Here is an 11426-nt window from a genome sequence, read left to right as displayed (position 1 = left end):
GCGTATCTGTAAAGCAAAACCGACAATAAATCTCGATATATATCACAGCAGTTTAACTGATCTACGTGTCGATGGCGCGTATGTACTGAATTCTGCCAGAGATTGGCTATGTGCCAAGTAAGTCCCCCATATGCCATAGCTTACAGGTCCGGCACCAATGAGCAGCACCGCTTTAAAGCGTCATGCAATATTGCCCAGTTTTCCCGGCTTAAGCTGTTGCTTACGTTATGTATGTAATCTTTGTTCACTGGACTACATTACGTTTCATTGTTTTGCCATCAAATTACTTCAGATATAGGCATTCTTTCCTGTGGGAATCTGCTGGTAGTTCGTTCAAACCTTCTGCTGAAGTAGTTTCAGCGTTGGATGTCGTCACTTCTTGGTTGTTACTGTTATGTAATTTATAAAGCTCTTCCTTGTGGCTTCTGGAGCTACCATTGCTTCATTTCCTGAAGATTGTTGGGATTTATCATTACTTTCTTCAAGCTGCCAGACTTTATTACCACTTAGATTTATCATAACTTTCTTAAGGCTGATAGACTTTATCATAACTTTTAAGGTTACAGAAAATCAAGCAGCCTCTGTAAGGTACCAATACAATGCAGACAGAAATATTAACGTCAATAATCTAATTTAGCGTCTCCTCAAATCCTGGAGGCCACGAATCTAATAAGGTCACCCCTGCAAGTCAAAGGATCTAACATGACCTCCCCTGGGGGTCAGGCATATAGTGCAAAATTGGTCACGCCTCTAATAAGGGCTTCTCTGAAGGTCGAACTTCTAAAATGACTCACCCTGAGGTTCACAATCTTCTTCCAAGGTCAGGCATTTAATGTGACACCCCTTGAAGATCACTGACCTTGCATGACCCTCCTTGGAGGTCAGAAATTTAATATAGCTGTTCCGGAAAGTCCAAGACTTAGTATAGCTTTTCCTGGAGGTAGTGGATCTAGTATAGCTTTCCCATAAAAAGGTTATGGATCTAATTTAGCTTTAGCTTTCCATAAAGGCTATGGATCTAAAGTAGCTTTCCATAAAGGTTATGGATCTAATACAGCTTTTCCAAAAAAGTTATGGATCTAATATAGCTTTCCATAAAGGTTATGGATCAAATATAGCTTTCCAATCTAATATAGCTTTCAATAAAGGTTATGGATCTAATATAGCTTTCCATAAAGGTTATGGATCTAATATAGCTTTCCATAGAGGTTATGGATCTAATATAGCTTTCCATAGAGGTTATGGATCTAATATAGCTTTCCACAAAGGTTACGGATCTAATATAGCTTTCTATAAAGGTTATGGATCTAATATAGCTTTCCATAAAGGTTATGGATCTAATATAGCTTTCCATAAATGTTATGGATCTAATATAGCTTTCCATAAAGGTTATGGATCTAATTTAGCTTTCCATACAGGTTATGGATCTAATATAGCTTTCCATAAAGGTTATGGATCTAATACAGCTTTCCATAAAGGATATGGATCTATTATAGCTTTCCACAAAGGTTATGAGTCTGAAGGTTATGCACGTTCCTGACTATATTTCAAACTGAAAAATAATTACTTCTTGCCCAAGTATAGCTAAAATTTAATGACAATCCTTCCCTTTATTAACAATCACAGATCTTACAATCACTTTCCTCAAGAAGGACAACTAAGACATCAAATTATTAGAACTTTGAGTCGTGTCTTCCATATCTTGCGGGTTTGACATGAATCTATTTGACCTTTTTCAAAGAAAAAAAGATTAAGACAAAATTGATTGTCAATCGTATTTTGGAGGTTAAAAGGCAGGGCAAACTTAAGAAGCTCTCAATAATATCTTAGTTATTTATAAAGTACATTCTTTTGAATGCCCAAAATTCAGATATTTCCAATAAGCTAAAGATATCTGGACGCTGGGCTCTTTAAAAATCTATCTTGAACGTAATAGTCTGCTTAATAGTTTACTAAGATAGTTCATCTGTGTGTCATAAAAGTAACATGTACGTTTCTGTTTTAGGAAATGTATAAAAACCTAATTTTTATTCAGTCCTGTGTAGGCCTATCTAGATCTTACAACCCGGAACGGTTATAAAACATGTAAATTACCTATACGGTTAAGAACTAGGCCTATCCTTCATAAGTTATAAACTAGGGCTATCCAAGATATATTTATGTATCTTAAAGGGTTGTCAAAACCTGTTAAAACCATCCGTATTTTAACAAATGCTCTAACACCTTCCCTGTGACTTACAGGTTACAAGAATTGCCAAATTCTGTCAGAACAGGACCCAGAGGAACCCACACGATTACAAATTAGTCTCTCTCTCTCTCTCTCTCTCTCTCTCTCTCTCTCTCACACACATACACATACATAATTCAAAGAGCCATTAAGTCAATATCGAACTACAGTTATAATAACAACCACAAGTTTCACAACAATTCACAAAATCACAACAATTATCTAGAATGTTTGTTAATTATACACCAAACCTACAACCTATACTATAGACAGCTAAGCTATACAACAATAATTAATTTCCTTAAAATTAAATAATAGGCCATTGATCAATAGGCCTATACGCAACCTCCGGAAACAGGACACTCGTGAGAGAGAGAGAGAGAGAGAGAGAGAGAGAGAGAGAGAGAGAGAGAGTATACGTCAAACTTCTCACTTACCTTTAAATACTATAGTAGGAATGGCTAGTTGGAATCAGGAATGTAATTAATAACTCTGCCACGTCGACCGACTAATGAGTAATTTCATTAATTTTAAATTTTATTTTTCAATTTTTCTCCATCTTAAAAAAATCACTAAATACCGACATTTATTGATAGGCCTATATTTAAATAAGTCGATAATGATGGTTATCTAATGCCAATATATTTTTTTAATTATATTATTTAGAATATCACAGAAACCTAATAATAATCGCGATATTAAATATAAATACCGTTTAACACTTAAGACCGACGCTGCAATAACCGGCAGACATATTTACAAAAATAATAAAATTACGAGAACAAAAAATCAAATTAAACCAATTTCATTACAACAATCATAACAAATATGCAAAAATATAAAATTTAAATCCCTCATTAAACGTCTGACCAACATATCACTCTCACAACCATTTTTTAATTATAGTTTTCACACAAAAAACAAATTATTTCAATTCCGAAGACCAGCTTGCGGCGGGAGCCAACGCGCGGGACAACCGTACCCTACGGGAGCCCGTCGGCGAATGACACTCTCTCTCACGGTCCTCCACCCGGTCACCCCTCGACAAGCCCCTCCCCCTTACCCCACAGTCCCCTACACCCCCTATACTCCCTATATGAAGCCCCCACCGTACCTCTACCCCTACCCCTGTCCGCCCTTCCGCCCACGCAGCGACCCACCCCACCCAACCCACCGGCCTTTCCACCCACGCCCACACCTTTCCCGGAGGAGCTCGCTTGCTTGCGCCTTTCATTCCTTCGATCCTGGGAATTTGAGGCTCCGTAAAAATGCTTTCGTAAACATTTGTACGTGTAGTACTAATGTTACGTTGGGTTACGATACAAGGCCGTTTGAACGTAACGTAAAACCTTTGTCGTAACCGTTAACAACCCACGATATTAATGCTACGTTACGTTAGGTTACGATACTTTCCATGAAACGTAACGTCAGAGCTCTGTTACAACCGTTAGCAAACCACTATGGCACTAATGTTACGTTAGGCTACGATACGTGCCATTAGACGTTACGTCAGAGCTCTGTTGTAACCGTTAACAACCTATGGTACTAATGTTACGTTCGGTTACGATACAATGCCTTTAAACGTAACGTTAGAGCTTCGTTATAACCGTTAACAACCCACAATGGTACTAAGGTTACGTTACGATACTTGTCATTAAACGTAACGTTAGAGCTTCGTTATAACCGTTAACAACCCACAATGGTACTAAGGTTACGACGCAAGATTACTGAACGTATCGTAACGTACCGTGACAATAGTACCATCGTGGGTTGTAGCGGCTTATAACAAAGCTCTGACGTCACGTTTAAATGGCCTTGTAACGTAAACTAACGTTACATTAGTACAATTTTTTATAAAGCAAAAGTAAGGGACTCATAACTGACCCAAAATTACATTCCGATGTAATTACCAGCTTCCCTATTAGTACTAGTAACATGCTGACACTTATAATTAACCAATATAATTAACTAATATAATTAACCAACCACGATTAGCGCACTTTATAAGTTAATGATACGAACACGTAGTCTCATTAGGGTATATAAAATCATTAACGATCTTTGCTTACTAAATATAACGTGAAATAATTCCAGCTAATTAAGCCTTTTTTTCTGCATTGCATTTGAAAAATAGTTCCTTGCAATCAATACGTGCTTTGAATAATGCTTCTGTGCAATCAATGCAGGCTTTCAATGGAGCGATTACACTGAGCAATGCAATTCATCTATTGAATTGCAGACTTAGCGAGCTTAAAATAATTCAATCATGGCTTCGTCTACATTACAGTGTGTTTCTAATGCTTTTTGTTTTTGTTGTGTCTTTTCACTAAATCTCTCTCTCTCTCTCTCTCTCTCTCTCTCAGTATTGGCAAAACTTGGTATGCTAGGTCTATTGACTCTCTCTCCCATCTCTCTCTCTCTCTCTCTCTCATATGCAGTATTGCTTATTATGATAGGTTTATTGACAATATCTCTCTCTCTCTAAGCAGTATTGGCAAAACTTAGTATACTAGGTCTATTGACACTCCCTCTCTCTCTCTCTCTCTCTCTCTCTCTCTCTCTCTCTCTCTCTCTCTCATATGCAGTATTGCTTATTATGATAGGTTTATTGACAATCTCTCTCTATCTCTCTCTCTCTCTCTCTATGCAGTATTGCTCTCTCTCTCTCTCTCTCTCTCTCTCTCCAGTATACAGTACTGACAATCTTATTATGCTAGGCCTATTGACTCTCCCTCTCTCTCTAATAAGCTGTACTTACAATGCTTATTATGCTAAATCTCTCTCTCTCTCTCTCTCTCTCTCTCTCTCTCTCTCTCTCTCTCTCTCTCTCTCTCTCTCTCTCTCTCTCTCTCTCTCAACGAAAATGTACTTATTCAGGAAAAAATAAAACATGAGAAAAAATTCATTCCAAAAAGAACAAGCCAGAAATGACACGTTGCCAAGCAAGCTTCCACAGAACAGTAGGCCTATTTGAGATAATGGAAAATAACAAACAGTAAAGAGGTTCTGAGTCTGAATTTTTTAAAAATTGAAATTTTCATAAGGTTTTTTACCAAAACAATCATTTTCAGTCTTTGTAAATAATGAAGGATGAACAGTAATTAGTCCGGAAAGTAGAAGATAGGTCTAGTACCTGGAAAAAACAGCAAAAATATTAAAAAGGATCACGTCTACTCACCCAGAGAGAGAGAGAGAGAGAGAGAGAGAGAGAGAGTCCTCACCTAATTTACTAACACCTGCGTTATTTATTACTCCTCTCTACGGTGTAAAACATAAAAAAAAAAAAACGTTAAACTTTTCTGTCAATGTTTTAAACTCCACTGTTTATCGAGATAAAACTTTCCCCTTGACGTAAGAACGCTCACTGAGTCTTTCCAAAAGTGTGTGTGTGTGTGTGTGTGTGTGTGTGTGTGTGTGTGTGTGTGTGTGTGTGTGTGTGTGTGTGTGTGTGTGTAAACTCTCGGCACAAAAATATGGAAGTTCGAACGAAAAATATCGGCCTAGCCCTTAGCCGGCACATCCGGATTTACTGAGAGGAATAACGTGATCTACGAGGCAAAACATCATATACGATTACATTCACCTAAGTAACCCTAATGAACCATTCCTTAGGTAACAGGAACCTTTAACAAAAAAAATACCCCCTTAAAAATACATAGGAAAAAGTGTCTCACTTAAAATATGTCAGGAGAAAATCTTTTAAAAAAAAAAGGTGCACGGTCTTCACACGCCTTGAAATTCTCTCTCCAAGTGAGCTAGCTTTATTTTTCTCTGTCTTCATTTTTCTGGTGCTTCAAAACGTCCCAATAAAAATGAATTTTGTTTACTCAAGAGTTTTGACAAGGGTGGGTTTTGGCTGACTGATTGATTTCCCGTTTGAAATGCGTCTTGGCGTCGCAGTTATTCGGGGTACTGATGCTGAATTTACCAGTATCAAAGGGAATAAGGAAATTATGGGGAATATTGTTGATATATGTGAATATGTTGCAGAAGGTCCTATGCATTGAAATGAGAGGCTTGATTAGACTAAAAATGAATTTTGTCAACAAAAAATTATAATTTTGCTTTCAAATTAATCGTGACAAATAGTATCATTCAGTGAAAACTATAAAAATTGAGCACTAATTATACAATATACATAATACATGTATATAAAAGTATGAAATAATAAAATATGTGAATTAAATTTGTATAATATTCTGACTGCCTAATAGTACCTTTGTAGCTAAAATTAATTCATACCACTCTTCAAGTTTACATTGAAATATAAATTTCTAAGTTATTACAATAGTTTTATAAAGTTATTACAATGGCTTTACCTGCAAGTTCCCCTTTAGCTTAAATTTTCTAGTAAAAAAAACCAGAAAGTTACAAAACCCTAATAATAAGTAATTTTTTGGTCTGTGAGTTAGTTTAAACTAAGTTTTGACTACAGTAATCCATAGTAATTGACACTGTAAGCCATCATTACAGACTAATACAGTACTGTAGCCTCAGGCTCTGAATCTGTAAGCATTGTTCTTGAAATTAATGTCCCAGTGTGAACCAGTATAGACCATCCTTACAACCAGTCACAACATACAAGCCTCTGTCAGCAGAAGGCTTCCATAATCATTATATTCTGGGGGAAAACATATTTTGCAATTACTTTCATCAGTGCACCCCAACCCGTTAAATCTCTCGTCACTGCGGAAAGGCGAATCGCTTGAGAAAGTAGGCGAAAAGTTAACAATAACATATTTTTCTACAAAGCTGACATGTTTTCTTTCATGGGGCACTGAACCCTTCCTAGGTTCTCAGAAACCTGGGGTCTTATCCTTTGCTTATTTGGCATAACAAACTAAAATACATCATTAGTATACATACAAGTGTAGGCACATTATTAAAGTTTTAATAAGCAAAAATGGTTTATGAAGGATTTTTCCACAGCAATTCTTTCAGGTTTTTAATTATATCTTCATGTTGGTTCCTTTTAATACAAATGGTGTGACTGCATATAAAACACCACAATATAATTTACTTGAAAAAAGTAACAAATTAAACAAGAAATCAAATTTAATATCAGAAACCACTGCAAGATGATTGGGAAAACAAATAAATAACATCAAATAAAAAATATAAAAATAAAAATATAAATTATACTTGATATAATTTTTCACGACAAACTGAAGTACTTTAAAACTGACAGGTGACAGATACCATTAAAATAAAAGTTCAAAGGCATTCAATAAATGTAAAATCATAACAGGTCAAATGTTAATCAGCATTCCTTTATCGAAGGTCCAACGCAAGCCTCGTGAATTCAAAATGAACTTCACAAATTACTAATCCTAATTAAAACCAAGATTAATTACAAGCAAATAAACTATCTAGTATATTATTGATTACCTGATCCCAATAAATCCCTTTCAGCTATGGAAAAACAAGTTAATAGGCACTGTTATACCCATCCTTTATCGTGGATTTAGGGATTAACCCCAAAGGCAAAAATCCTCCATGACATATATAATACCATCCTTGTACATCACTCTACGATGACCACCATTCTAGGTCAGGTTAGGTTAGGGGTCCTGCGTTCCAAAGCCTTTTCCTGCATGGTAGGACCCGACACCCTAGGACTGGTCAATTAGGGAAGGTTGGGTTAAAGTTTATCCCTGTATCTGTAATTTGAATGCCTTAGGTCAAGTTAGGTCAAGGTTCCTTGCCCTTCAATCCTCATTAGTCAAGACCCTGCACCCTAAGTTAGGTTAGATTAGGTTGCATCAAGTTATTACTGGTGGGGGAGGGGGTTCCAGGGGAATGAACCCCCCAAAAAGTAAATTAGGACCTACTGCCTTAGCTAAAATTAATTAAGGTTGTATTTCGCTATACCATAGAGCTTTAAATTATATTTTTTATATGGTAACTTACTAATTATATATTTTCAATGGCTTCTCTCAGCATTTATCCATTTTTTCCAATTTATCTTTATGAAAGTCTCTCGTTATTTAGTTTAATCTTGCCCAATAACCACTGTTGCCCACTAGTGGTCCCCACAATTGTATGTAGGGTAAGCCTTGATGTTAGTTAAGAGAAAACCGATTATTTTCAAACGATAATCGTCAAAAATGCATGAAAATCATTATAAAACAAAGTCAAAATATAAGATTCATAGTTCTGTGATAAATTAATCAACATAATCCAGCATAAATTAGTCAAAAGACTCAAAATAAAGAACCATCGTAGGCTGGTGAATGGAGTATGGAAAATTGAGCCAATAATTTAAAACATTTGTGTTTCTTGACTCATAAGGGCCGAACCACACAAATGAATTCACCATGAATTTATTTTCCACTGATCGTCCAAGAAAGAACGTTAGACACATTATAAAAACACACAAAATATATTCGTTCACTTTCTTCACTGAACGTATTACTCGGGTAAACTTAAGGTACTGTTCAGTAAGGGTTGAACTGGCAATGATATTACTATTTGGCTTCTTTAGATCTTTTTTATATATATAAAGCGTTTGATTAAATTACTAATGCATGATAAAACAACTATGGTCAAATAAAATTCCTTCTTAATACCGTAATTAAGGTCATTTGAGAGAAACAACACTCAGATTGTAATCCCCGATTAAAAGTGAAATTATCAGCAGTCGGGGATTAACTGTAAAATAAAATTAATCCCACGGATTAACTAATACGAATTAAAAGAGGAAAAATAACCGGACCCACTAAAATAATGAATATATTCTTATAGTTTATGCATAAGTTTACCATTTCGTATATACCGAAGGTTGAGGCAAATAGGGGTGTTTGTTTTCCCAAGAATTGTAACCAAACTTGAAGATATTCACTAAGCATGTTGCTTAAAAAAGTTATATATAGAAATCAGATATTCAAGAACACTATAAACTAAGCTAGATAAAGGCTGTGTGCTGTCATCCTAACTACCTTTTCAATAACAAAAATCCTCTGAAATGCTAACTGAAGTCTTTGCACGTGTGAAGACATCTTCAAACACAATTGTCAACGTTATATCTGTTCTATAAGCATAAAAATCAGGACACTTTATAATTCAGTGACAAAATACACATCCCGTGGACGTGGAATCTACCATATACTTCCAAAGAGAATTTTCTTTATATATTCCCTATGTAAACATCAGTTTCTCACATAGAGAACGCGTCCACTATGGGCGTCAAATCATTGCATATTCTGCTAGACCTATGCTGTTTTTACTTACTGCCTCATGCAATTCAGAAATGCTGCAAGATTAAAAATAATGTTTCGATACTGAAAGATTATTCAATTAACATGAGACCTGGACAGACTAACTAATGATTTTTAATATCATGGCTCAAAATATGTAAGCCTAAAGATTCATGTGGAACGCGAATAAAAATGCCTTCAGTTTCACGGTAAGCTTCCACGAAATAGAATGCCCATACGTGAAAAACGTAAAATGCAATGAAAATGCAATTGAATCTGGGTTCAGTAAATCAAGTCCATTATGTAGCTCTGAGATAGTTGACCGTGGATAAACATCGCGTTTTATATAGTAGGATTATTTTTCATTTGTTTTTGACACTTTTCTCAGTTTCTTTGCCAAGTCTGATTCTGTTTTTGACTTACCTGCATTTATTTGCTCTTTTTTTGTCCATTTCTCTGTATTTTTTATGCATTATTGTTTTGTTCTGAGTTTGCATAACAAATTACATTTTTTAAGTTTTTTTCATATGAATGCTTACTCACTCTAAGAAATATCAATAACTAGTCTACTACCATTCTGCATTGAAACTGCATAATGCAGTTGCAACTCACTACAGTATAACTGTTGCAAGACATGACTACAAAAACTTTTTTATATAAAAATAGTAACAGAGCTTTGTAGGTGGCAGGGGACAAATGATTTGTAGAAATAACCTTTCCTATAAAAGCAGCTGTTTAGCCTGCAGAACTTGAATATTATAATATTATAAGTCCTGGAAAGGATTTTGAATACCAGGACTTCTAGCCATCACAGTTCCTGGAGATCTAAGGAAAAAATACTATAAACTTGGACTTGAAAATAATCTGTAACCTTTAAAAATATGTCAAGGTCAAAAATATCAAGGGTGAAATAATAAACTTTCAAATTGCAGGAGCTAATCTTCACCTGCCATCTTGACTGTAATTGCATCTAGCAAATACAATGCATGATTCCCTTAAGGCCCATAGTACATTGGGGCTTCCTGATTTAATGCGGTGCATTTAGGGGGAAGGGTATCGAGCCACTCTATCGATGCATCCACACGTGCCCTGAGCTCTCAGTTTTGTAGTCGTCTTGGGTGGTTCTCTAGCTTGCTCCTCGTGAACAACTGGTCTAGGTTCCCCTCGTCTTCCGGCCAATCTTCAATTTCCTCTTCTGTCAAAATTTCACCTTCTTTTTAGATGGTGGTATGGAAATCACTGTATTTGAAGCCACCAAAGTCCTGAACATCTTCGGATCGCCCAGAGCTTTTTAACGTTCAGCACAATCTTGACGGTATCCGAGCCTTCCGTGTCGCAGCCCAGTTGAAAATGGCAGACTGCTAGTTGTATTTATTAATATTCCCCAGCATCTTCCTTCCTCCGATATCTCTTCAACTTCAGAATCCTCATCTTCAGGGATCACCATCACTTCAGTCAAAAACATCATTCAGCACAGCCTCTTGGTGGTACAAATCATCCCCTGGTCCACAGACTGTTTCAAGGAAGTTGTTTGGGGTGAAAATGCACTTATCTACCCATCCCACCATTATCTCTTCCTCAGATGGGTGTGCAACACAGTTATTCATCAGGTTGATGGCCCTGACATGGTCCAGGTGGATCTAAATGCACTTTCCTCGTGGTGCCCTAATGTCCTTCAATGCTGAATGCATGGTTGAATAGATAGTGCATGATAATGAACCGGCGAAAAAAGTGCATCATGTCCTTTATGTGTCAGCAACACAGTTTGAGACGGTTCAAGCCATCACTATATTGTACACTTTGGCAAACGGTTTTAACACACGAGAAATAACCACACATACTTGACTAACAAAAACAAAAACACAATAGAAAACATTGACAACTGAGCCAAGATTCTTTGTGGGCAGACAACCAACATCAAATGACCAACTGAAGCATAAAAATAATGGGGCATGCTGGGTTACTTATCCTGGAAACAAATGACCCACTCTCACAACTCAAAT

Source organism: Macrobrachium rosenbergii, chromosome 34, assembly GCF_040412425.1.
Source record: "Macrobrachium rosenbergii isolate ZJJX-2024 chromosome 34, ASM4041242v1, whole genome shotgun sequence".
NCBI classification, from domain to species: Eukaryota; Metazoa; Arthropoda; class Malacostraca; order Decapoda; family Palaemonidae; genus Macrobrachium; species Macrobrachium rosenbergii.
The sequence above is the reverse complement of the archived record's forward strand: the minus strand, read 5'-3'. Positions refer to the sequence as shown.